We start from the raw sequence: 8,908 nt of genomic DNA, 5'->3' as shown, positions 1-8,908 counted from the left end.
CGTAAAAGTATTTATACAAATAAATTAATTGAATGCTGTTGTTGCTTAAGTGTTCAATACATCTGTAATCCTATATTTACAAATAATCAACAAAATGAATATATAATTATCATTTATAAAAAGTTATGTTTCATGAATCAGTCAAACCATTTCTAAGTGGCTGCTATCAAGAATATACAATTAATTTTCAGTTAGCACCAGTTTTCCAAAATGTCTCTACTTAGCCAACAAATAATGAAAAAATAATTTACTTCATTAGGGCACTTACAGGGAAAACGTCTTTCCTAAAACGGTAATCGCCCTTTGCACGATAAGTTTAACATATTTTCTATTTGTCAAAATTTGTTCGAAAGATGCAAGTGATGATGCACTGAAAGAATCTTATTTCCGAAGGGTCTGTTTTAAAAGTAAAATGAAACAAAATAAAGTAAAATCACAAAATTACTTAACTCTGAGGAAAATTCAAACCGAAAAGTCCGTATTCAAATGGCAAAATCAAATGATAATCAAAATACATTGGCCTAAAGACTTCGATATCTAAAAATAGATATGATTTGTACTAGTATCTTCTCCATTATTAAAATCACATTTCCTAGGATTTCAATCACGAAAATCTAGGTGTAACACAATTCCCAAATGCAATACGAAAAACGAAATCATTGACACACCAGACACACAATTTCAGCGGTGTCTGCAGAATAACATAAAAGCAAACATTAAGCTGCATAAATGTAGTTTTTTTTATGTCTGTGTTATCTTTTTTTTTATTGAGTTTTCATTATGTAGCAATAGGCAACACATAAAGTCAGATAAATCGGATGTTTAGTACTTTTGATAAAGGGTAAACTTGAAACAAGGGTATGTAGAAATTCGAACGTTATTTTACTACACTACTGTATTTGAAAACAAAAGTAGAAAAATAATGCATTATCTATATATGTATATATATACATGAATTGAAAAAGAAAAGGTTTTTTTATTTTGCAGTACATATCCCAAATGTACCTCTTTAATACAAAAAACATAACGTCATCAAATTTTCTGAATTTGTAGATGTAGCATCTTGAAAAATGTCAATGAAAATATAAATTAATAAATACAACAAATTAATACTGCATATACCTACCTATATTGTCTTTTGATTTTGAAACAAATCATAATTGAATAATAATACCTATTGTTTCTATATTTTGATTATTAATGGACGGTATTAAATACAAATACATTTGACAAGTAAAGATTCAAAACTGTACAATTTATTCTTTGTATAAATAAGTTTACGTCGACGCCATATGCACAAAGACAGGCACCACCATGATCATGGACAACTTGGTGCGGTGGTTGATTGTTTTAGTGGTGGAAGCAATGGTCTTTACCAATGGACTGGGTAAGTCAAGGAGATGTAGAAATAGATATTTCTTCAAGAAACGAAATTTGAAATTCCCTGTGTACTAATAAAAAAATCGTCAGAGGTTTTGTTTAAGAAAATGTAATTAATAGATGTACAAAGACGTCTAATTTATAAAATAATTTATCAGTTATTTGTCAAGGTAACATATATCTATTAACTTAACAAAATTTTCTATGATCCTCTTTTGTAGGAGGTGCGCTCGTGGCAAAAAGACGGAAAGAGAAAACATTGAAACCTTAAAAATAATTAGAGTGAAAGGTTTAGCAAGCTATAAAACCAAGTTTAATCCATCATTGTTTACATAAGGAAATGTCTGTACCATGTCAGGAATATGAAAATTGTATTACTTCACATTTATTTCGGCCCTTTTGTTTTGAATTTTCCTCGGAGTTCGGTATTATTTTAATTTACTTTTTAGACTTAAAAAAAGCAGTCAAAAGATGCATCAGACTGTATATACTTACATCTTGTAATTCGAAATGTAAGATCATAACAACAAAAATGTCCTGACTAGTTTGTATGAGATATATGCGTCTTACGTCAGATGTTTTCATAATTTTACTAAAACATCATATAACAGTGGCGGAATTCGGAAACTTATTTATTTATAGTAAATTTAGTTAAAAATTTCTTACACATACATCGATATATGATAATTAAAACAACAGATTTAAAGAATTCATATATATTATGTCAATAAGTGGTCAAATTTGATGATGAAGTCGTCAACAGTTGATTTTTGGTGTTCAATTCTCATCATTCATCAACGTAGACACAAGTCATGAAAACAACATCAACAACAAAATGCAGCATACCTACATCTATTTTTATTTTGCAGTATATTGTGATGAATTTTTTTCTGATTTTCTTCTTAAATTTCTTAAGTTAAGTAAAATATAGCCTGTGATTTAATTTATGTTATTTGATTAGTAATTCAAAATTTAATTATTTGTTTTAGACCTACAGAAGCCTGATATGATAAATGGTAGAGGAAACTATCGAAATGATTTGTCGCAGGTAACACAAACTTGATATTTTACAGACATGAAAAATGTCTCAGTTTTAGTTAAAATTGAGAATGAAAATGGGGAATGTGTCAAAGAGACAACAACCATGACAATAGAAAAAAAGAACAGCAGAAGGTCACCAACAGGTCTTCAATGTATCGAAAAATTCACGCACCCAGAGCGTCCTTCAGCTGGCCCCTAAACAAATATATACTAGTTCAGTGATAATGAACGCTATACTAATTTCCAAAAAGTACAAAACGGGGTCACAACAACTGATCTCCACACAAAGAAAACTGATAAACACCAGTTCCTTTCTCCAAAAAGTTGTCACCCGAAAAACTGCTCCAGGAGTAAACCTTACAGTCAAGCCATCAGACTAAAGCGTATTTGCTCCTCGGAATCCAAACTTAACTATCGTTTGGGACAACTAAAATTACCTGCGTCCGGTACCATACTGTATGTTATCTTATAAAAACACTCCAAACTTTCCTGCCTCCGGTACCATTCTGCATGTTATCTTATAAAAACACTCCAAACTTTCCTTCGTCCAGTACCATTCTGTATGTTATCTTATAAAAACACTCCAAAATATCCTTCGTCAGTAACCATTCTGTATGTTGTCTTATAAAAATACTTCAAAATTTCCTTCGTCAGTTACCATTCTGTATGTTATCTTATAAAAACACTCCAAAATTCCCATCGTCAGTTACCATTCTGTATGTTGTCTTAAAAACTTTCTTTCGTCAGTAACCATTCTGTATGTTATCTTATAAAAACACTCCAAAATATCCTTCGTCAGTTACCATTCTGTATGTTGTCTTATAAACTTTCTTTCGTCAGTAACCAGTCTGTATGTTATCTTATAAATTTTTCTTCAACAGTTACCATTCTGTATGTTGTCTTATAAACTTTCTTTCGTCAGTAACCATTCTGTATGTTATTTTCCAAACTTTCTTTCGTCAGTTACCATTTTGTATGTTGTCTTATAAACATTTCTTCGTCAGTTACCATTCTGTATGTTGTCTTATTAACTTTCCTTCGACAGTAACCATTCTGTATGTTATTTTCCAAAATTTTCTTCGTCAGTTACCAGTCTGTATGTTATCTTATAAATTTTTCTTCAACAGTTACCATTCTGTATGTTGTCTTATAAACTTTCTTTCGTCAGTAACCATTCTGTATGTTACCTTATAAAAACACTCCAAACTTTCCTTCGTCAATAACCATTCTGTATGTTATCTTATAAAAACATTCCAAAATATCCTTCGTCAGTTACCATTCTGTATTTTATCTATAAAATCACTCCAAAATTTCCTTCGTCAGTAACCCTTCTGTATGTTATCTTATAAAAACACTCCAAAATTCCCATCGTCAGTAACCATTCTGTATGTTATCTTATAAAAACACTCCAAAATATCCTTCGTCAGTTACCATTCTGTATGTTATCTTAAAAACTTTTCTTCAACAGTTACCATTCTGTATGTTGTCTTATAAACTTTCTTTCGTCAGTTACCATTCTGTATGTTATTTTCCAAACTTTCCTTCGTCAGTTACCATTCTGTATGTTGTCTTATAAACATTCTTTCGTCAGTTACCATTTTGTATGTTGTCTTATAAACATTCTTTCGTCAGTTACCATTTTGTATGTTGTCTTATAAACATTCCTTCGACAGTAACCATTCTGTATGTTATTTTCCAAAATTTTCTTCGTCAGTTACCAGTCTGTATGTTATCTTATAAATTTTTCGTCAACAGTTACCATTCTGTATGTTGTCTTATAAACTTTCTTTCGTCAGTAACCATTCTGTATGTTAATTTCCAAACTTTCCTTCATCAGTTACCATTCTTTATGTTGTCTTATAAACTTTCTTTCGTCAGTAACCATTCTTTATGTTATCTTATAAACTTTATTTCGTCAGTAACAATTCTTTATTTTGTCTTATAAACTTTCTTTCGCCAGTAACCATTCTGTATGTTATCTTATAAAAACACTCCAAACTTTCCTTCGTCAGTTACAATTCTGTATGTTATCTTATAAAAAACACTCCAAAATTTCCTTCGTCAGTAACCATTTGAATGTTGTCTTATAAAAACACTCCAAAATTTTCTTCGTCAGTAACCATTCTGTATGTTATCTTATAAAAACACTCCAAAATTCCCTTCGTCAGTAACCATTTTGTATGTTATCTTATAAAAACACTTCAAAATATCCTTCGTCAGTTACTATTCTGTATGTTGTCTTATAAACTTTCCTTCGTCAGTTAACATTCTGCATGTTGTCTTATAAACTTTTCTTCGACAGTTAACATTTTGCATGTTGTCTTATAAACTTTTCTTCGACAGTAACCATTCTGTATGTTATTTTCCAAAATGTTCTTCGTCAGTTACCATTCTGTATGTTGTCTAATAAACTTTCTTCCGTCAGTAACCATTATGTATGTTATCTTATAAACTTTCTTTCGTCAGTAACCATTCTGTTTGTTATCTTATAAAAACACTCCAAAATTTCCTTCGTCAGTAACCATTTTTTATGTTGTCTTATAAGCTTTCTTTCGTCAGTTACCATTCTGTATGTTGTCTTATAAACTTTCTTTCGTCAGTAACCATTCTGTATGTTATCATATAAAAACACTCCAAAATGTCCTTCGTCAGTAACCATTTTGTATGTTGTCTTATAAAAACACTCCAAAATTCCCATCGTCAGTAACCATTCTGTATGTTATCTTATAAAAACACTCCAAAATATCCTTCGTCAGTTACCATTCTGTATGTTATCTTAAAAACTTTTCTTCAACAGTTACCATTCTGTATGTTGTCTTATAAACTTTCTTTCGTCAGTAACCATTCTGTATGTTATTTTCCAAACTTTCTTTCGTCAGTTACCATTTTGTATGTTGTCTTATAAACATTTCTTCGTCAGTTACCATTCTGTATGTTGTCTTATTAACTTTCCTTCGACAGTAACCATTCTGTATGTTATTTTCCAAAATTTTCTTCGTCAGTTACCAGTCTGTATGTTATCTTATAAATTTTTCTTCAACAGTTACCATTCTGTATGTTGTCTTATAAACTTTCTTTCGTCAGTAACCATTCTGTATGTTACCTTATAAAAACACTCCAAACTTTCCTTCGTCAATAACCATTCTGTATGTTATCTTATAAAAACATTCCAAAATATCCTTCGTCAGTTACCATTCTGTATTTTATCTTATAAAATCACTCCAAAATTTCCTTCGTCAGTAACCCTTCTGTATGTTATCTTATAAAAACACTCCAAAATTCCCATCGTCAGTAACCATTCTGTATGTTATCTTATAAAAACATTCCAAAATATCCTCGTCAGTTACCATTCTGTATTTTATCTTATAAAATCACTCCAAAATTTCCTTCGTCAGTAACCCTTCTGTATGTTATCTTATAAAAACACTCCAAAATTCCCATCGTCAGTAACCATTCTGTATGTTATCTTATAAAAACACTCCAAAATATCCTTCGTCAGTTACCATTCTGTATGTTATCTTAAAAACTTTTCTTCAACAGTTACCATTCTGTATGTTGTCTTATAAACTTTCCTTCGTCAGTTACCATTCTGTATGTTATTTTTCAAACTTTCCTTCGTCAGTTACCATTCTGTATGTTGTCTTATAAACATTTTTTCGTCAGTTACCATTCTGTATGTTGTCTTATAAACATTCTTTCGTCAGTTACCATTTTGTATGTTGTCTTATAAACATTCCTTCGTCAGTTACCATTCTGTATGTTGTCTTATAAACATTCCTTCGACAGTAACCATTCTGTATGTTATTTTCCAAAATTTTCTTCGTCAGTTACCAGTCTGTATGTTATCTTATAAATTTTTCTTCAACAGTTACCATTCTGTATGTTGTCTTATAAACTTTCTTTCGCCAGTAACCATTCTGTATGTTAATTTCCAAACTTTCCTTCATCAGTTACCATTCTTTATGTTGTCTTATAAACTTTCTTTCGTCAGTAACCATTCTTTATGTTATCTTATAAACTTTCTTTCGTCAGTAACAATTCTTTATTTTGTCTTATAAACTTTCTTTCGCCAGTAACCATTCTGTATGTTATCTTATAAAACACTCCAAACTTTCCTTCGTCAGTTACAATTCTGTATGTTATCTTATAAAAAACACTCCAAAATTTCCTTCGTCAGTAACCATTTTGAATGTTGTCTTATAAAAACACTCCAAAATTTTCTTCGTCAGTAACCATTCTGTATGTTATCTTATAAAAACACTCCAAAATTCCCTTCGTCAGTAACCATTTTGTATGTTATCTTATAAAAACACTTCAAAATATCCTTCGTCAGTTACCATTCTGTATGTTGTCTTATAAACTTTCCTTCGTCAGTTAACATTCTGCATGTTGTCTTATAAACTTTCCTTCGTCAGTTAACATTTTGCATGTTGTCTTATAAACTTTTCTTCGACAGTAACCATTCTGTATGTTATTTTCCAAAATGTTCTTCGTCAGTTACCATTCTGTATGTTGTCTAATAAACTTTCTTCCGTCAGTAACCATTATGTATGTTATCTTATAAACTTTCTTTCGTCAGTAACCATTCTGTTTGTTATCTTATAAAAACACTCCAAAATTTCCTTCGTCAGTAACCATTTTGTATGTTGTCTTATAAACTTTCTTTCGTCAGTTACCATTCTGTATGTTATCTTATAAACTTTCTTTCGTCAGTAACCATTCTGTATGTTATCATATAAAAACACTCCAAAATGTCCTTCGTCTGTAACCATTTTGTATGTTGTCTTATAAACCTTTTTTCGTCAGTAACCATTCTGTATGTTATCTTATAAAAACATTCCAAACTTTCCTTCGTCAGTTACAATTCTGTTTGTTGTCTCATAAACTTTCTTTCGTCAGTAACCATTCTGTATGTTACCTTATAAAAACACTCCAAACTTTCCTTCGTCAATAACCATTCTGTATGTTATCTTATAAAAACATTCCAAAATATCCTTCGTCAGTTACCATTCTGTATTTTATCTTATAAAAACACTCCAAAATTTCCTTCGTCAGTAACCCTTCTGTATGTTATCTTATAAAAACATTCCAAAATATCCTTCGTCAGTTACCATTCTGTATGTTATCTTAAAAACATTTCTCCAACAGTTTTCGTTCTGTAAGTTATTATATAAACTTTCCTGTCGCCAGTAACCATTCTGTATGTTATTACCAAACTTTCTTTCGTCAGTTAACATTCTGTATTTTGTCTCATAAACTTTCCGTTGTCAGTTACCATTTTATATGTTATTTTATAAACTTTCCTTCGTCAGTAACCATTATGTATGTTGTCTCATAAACTTTCTTTCGTCAGTAACCATTCTGTATGTTATCTAATAAAATTTCCTTCGTCAGTTACCATTCTGTTTTATTTTATTTAAGAAACTTCCCTTCGTCAGTTACCATTCTGTTTTCATCTCATATAAACACAAAATCCGTTCGTTGTATCGATATTTCAATAAGTTATGAATTCAGTAAAATACGCTTCCAAAGAATTATCAGGTGTTTTTTTTAATTTTAGGTGAATTGTATATTTAAGAGTGTTGTAATTTTGATATGAGTGTTCTATACGTATACGTAAATGCTTTAAAAATTTAGAACGGATGTGAACTGAAGTTTCTAGGTTTGAAAAGCTAACGAATGATTGGTTAAACGTTAAAAACAGAAATTTTTTGCACTTTCTGCTGTAAAATGATTGTCTGACAGCACCAGGTTTTAAGACGTTTTGATATCACACTAGTGATTATTTTCTTCTAATCTTTAAAAAAGTGGTGTGTTTAACGGGAACAATTAAAAGGTGATAATAATAAATCAGCTGTATATTATTTGGAACTTGAAAGTAGATGGTAGTAAATGAGAGGTATTTAAATGATAATGGGTTGTCTCGAGGTCGTAACTAGATAGATAAACGAAACTATAACATTTATGTAAACCAAAGTTATCGCTAAAATTCTAAAATAATAAATTCTAATCAATAACTTTTTTCTCCTTCTCTTTTTTGTTTTTAAATGAAAGTGAGCCTACGTTAAGAAACAGATAACGCCATTGCATATTGTATTTAAAAGGGTTTTTAAAAATAAGTTTTAATCAAAAGAAGAAAAATGAAAATTGTAAGAACAATGTTTGAGGCCCTCATAATTACCTCCTATACAAAACCATCAGTACATTATACACTATATGACAAAGTACTCTTGGCATACAAATATTTGAGATGTAAGGGATTTTTCTGTCATCAAAGGTTTCAGGAATGTCCAAATATCACCTCTATAATGTTACGTTTATTTTTCTTCATATCCAAGAGACACATTTGCTTGAATTTTGTCTACACATTCTTTTTTTAAATGTAAAAATGATTTAAAACTTTATATTGTTTTTATTCAGTTTTGTGTATATTTTGTTTGAGAGTAACTACTTGTCCAATCAGCAGATATATATATATATATATTCA

Source organism: Mytilus trossulus, chromosome 11, assembly GCF_036588685.1.
Source record: "Mytilus trossulus isolate FHL-02 chromosome 11, PNRI_Mtr1.1.1.hap1, whole genome shotgun sequence".
NCBI classification, from domain to species: Eukaryota; Metazoa; Mollusca; class Bivalvia; order Mytilida; family Mytilidae; genus Mytilus; species Mytilus trossulus.
This window is presented reverse-complemented; position numbering follows the sequence as displayed.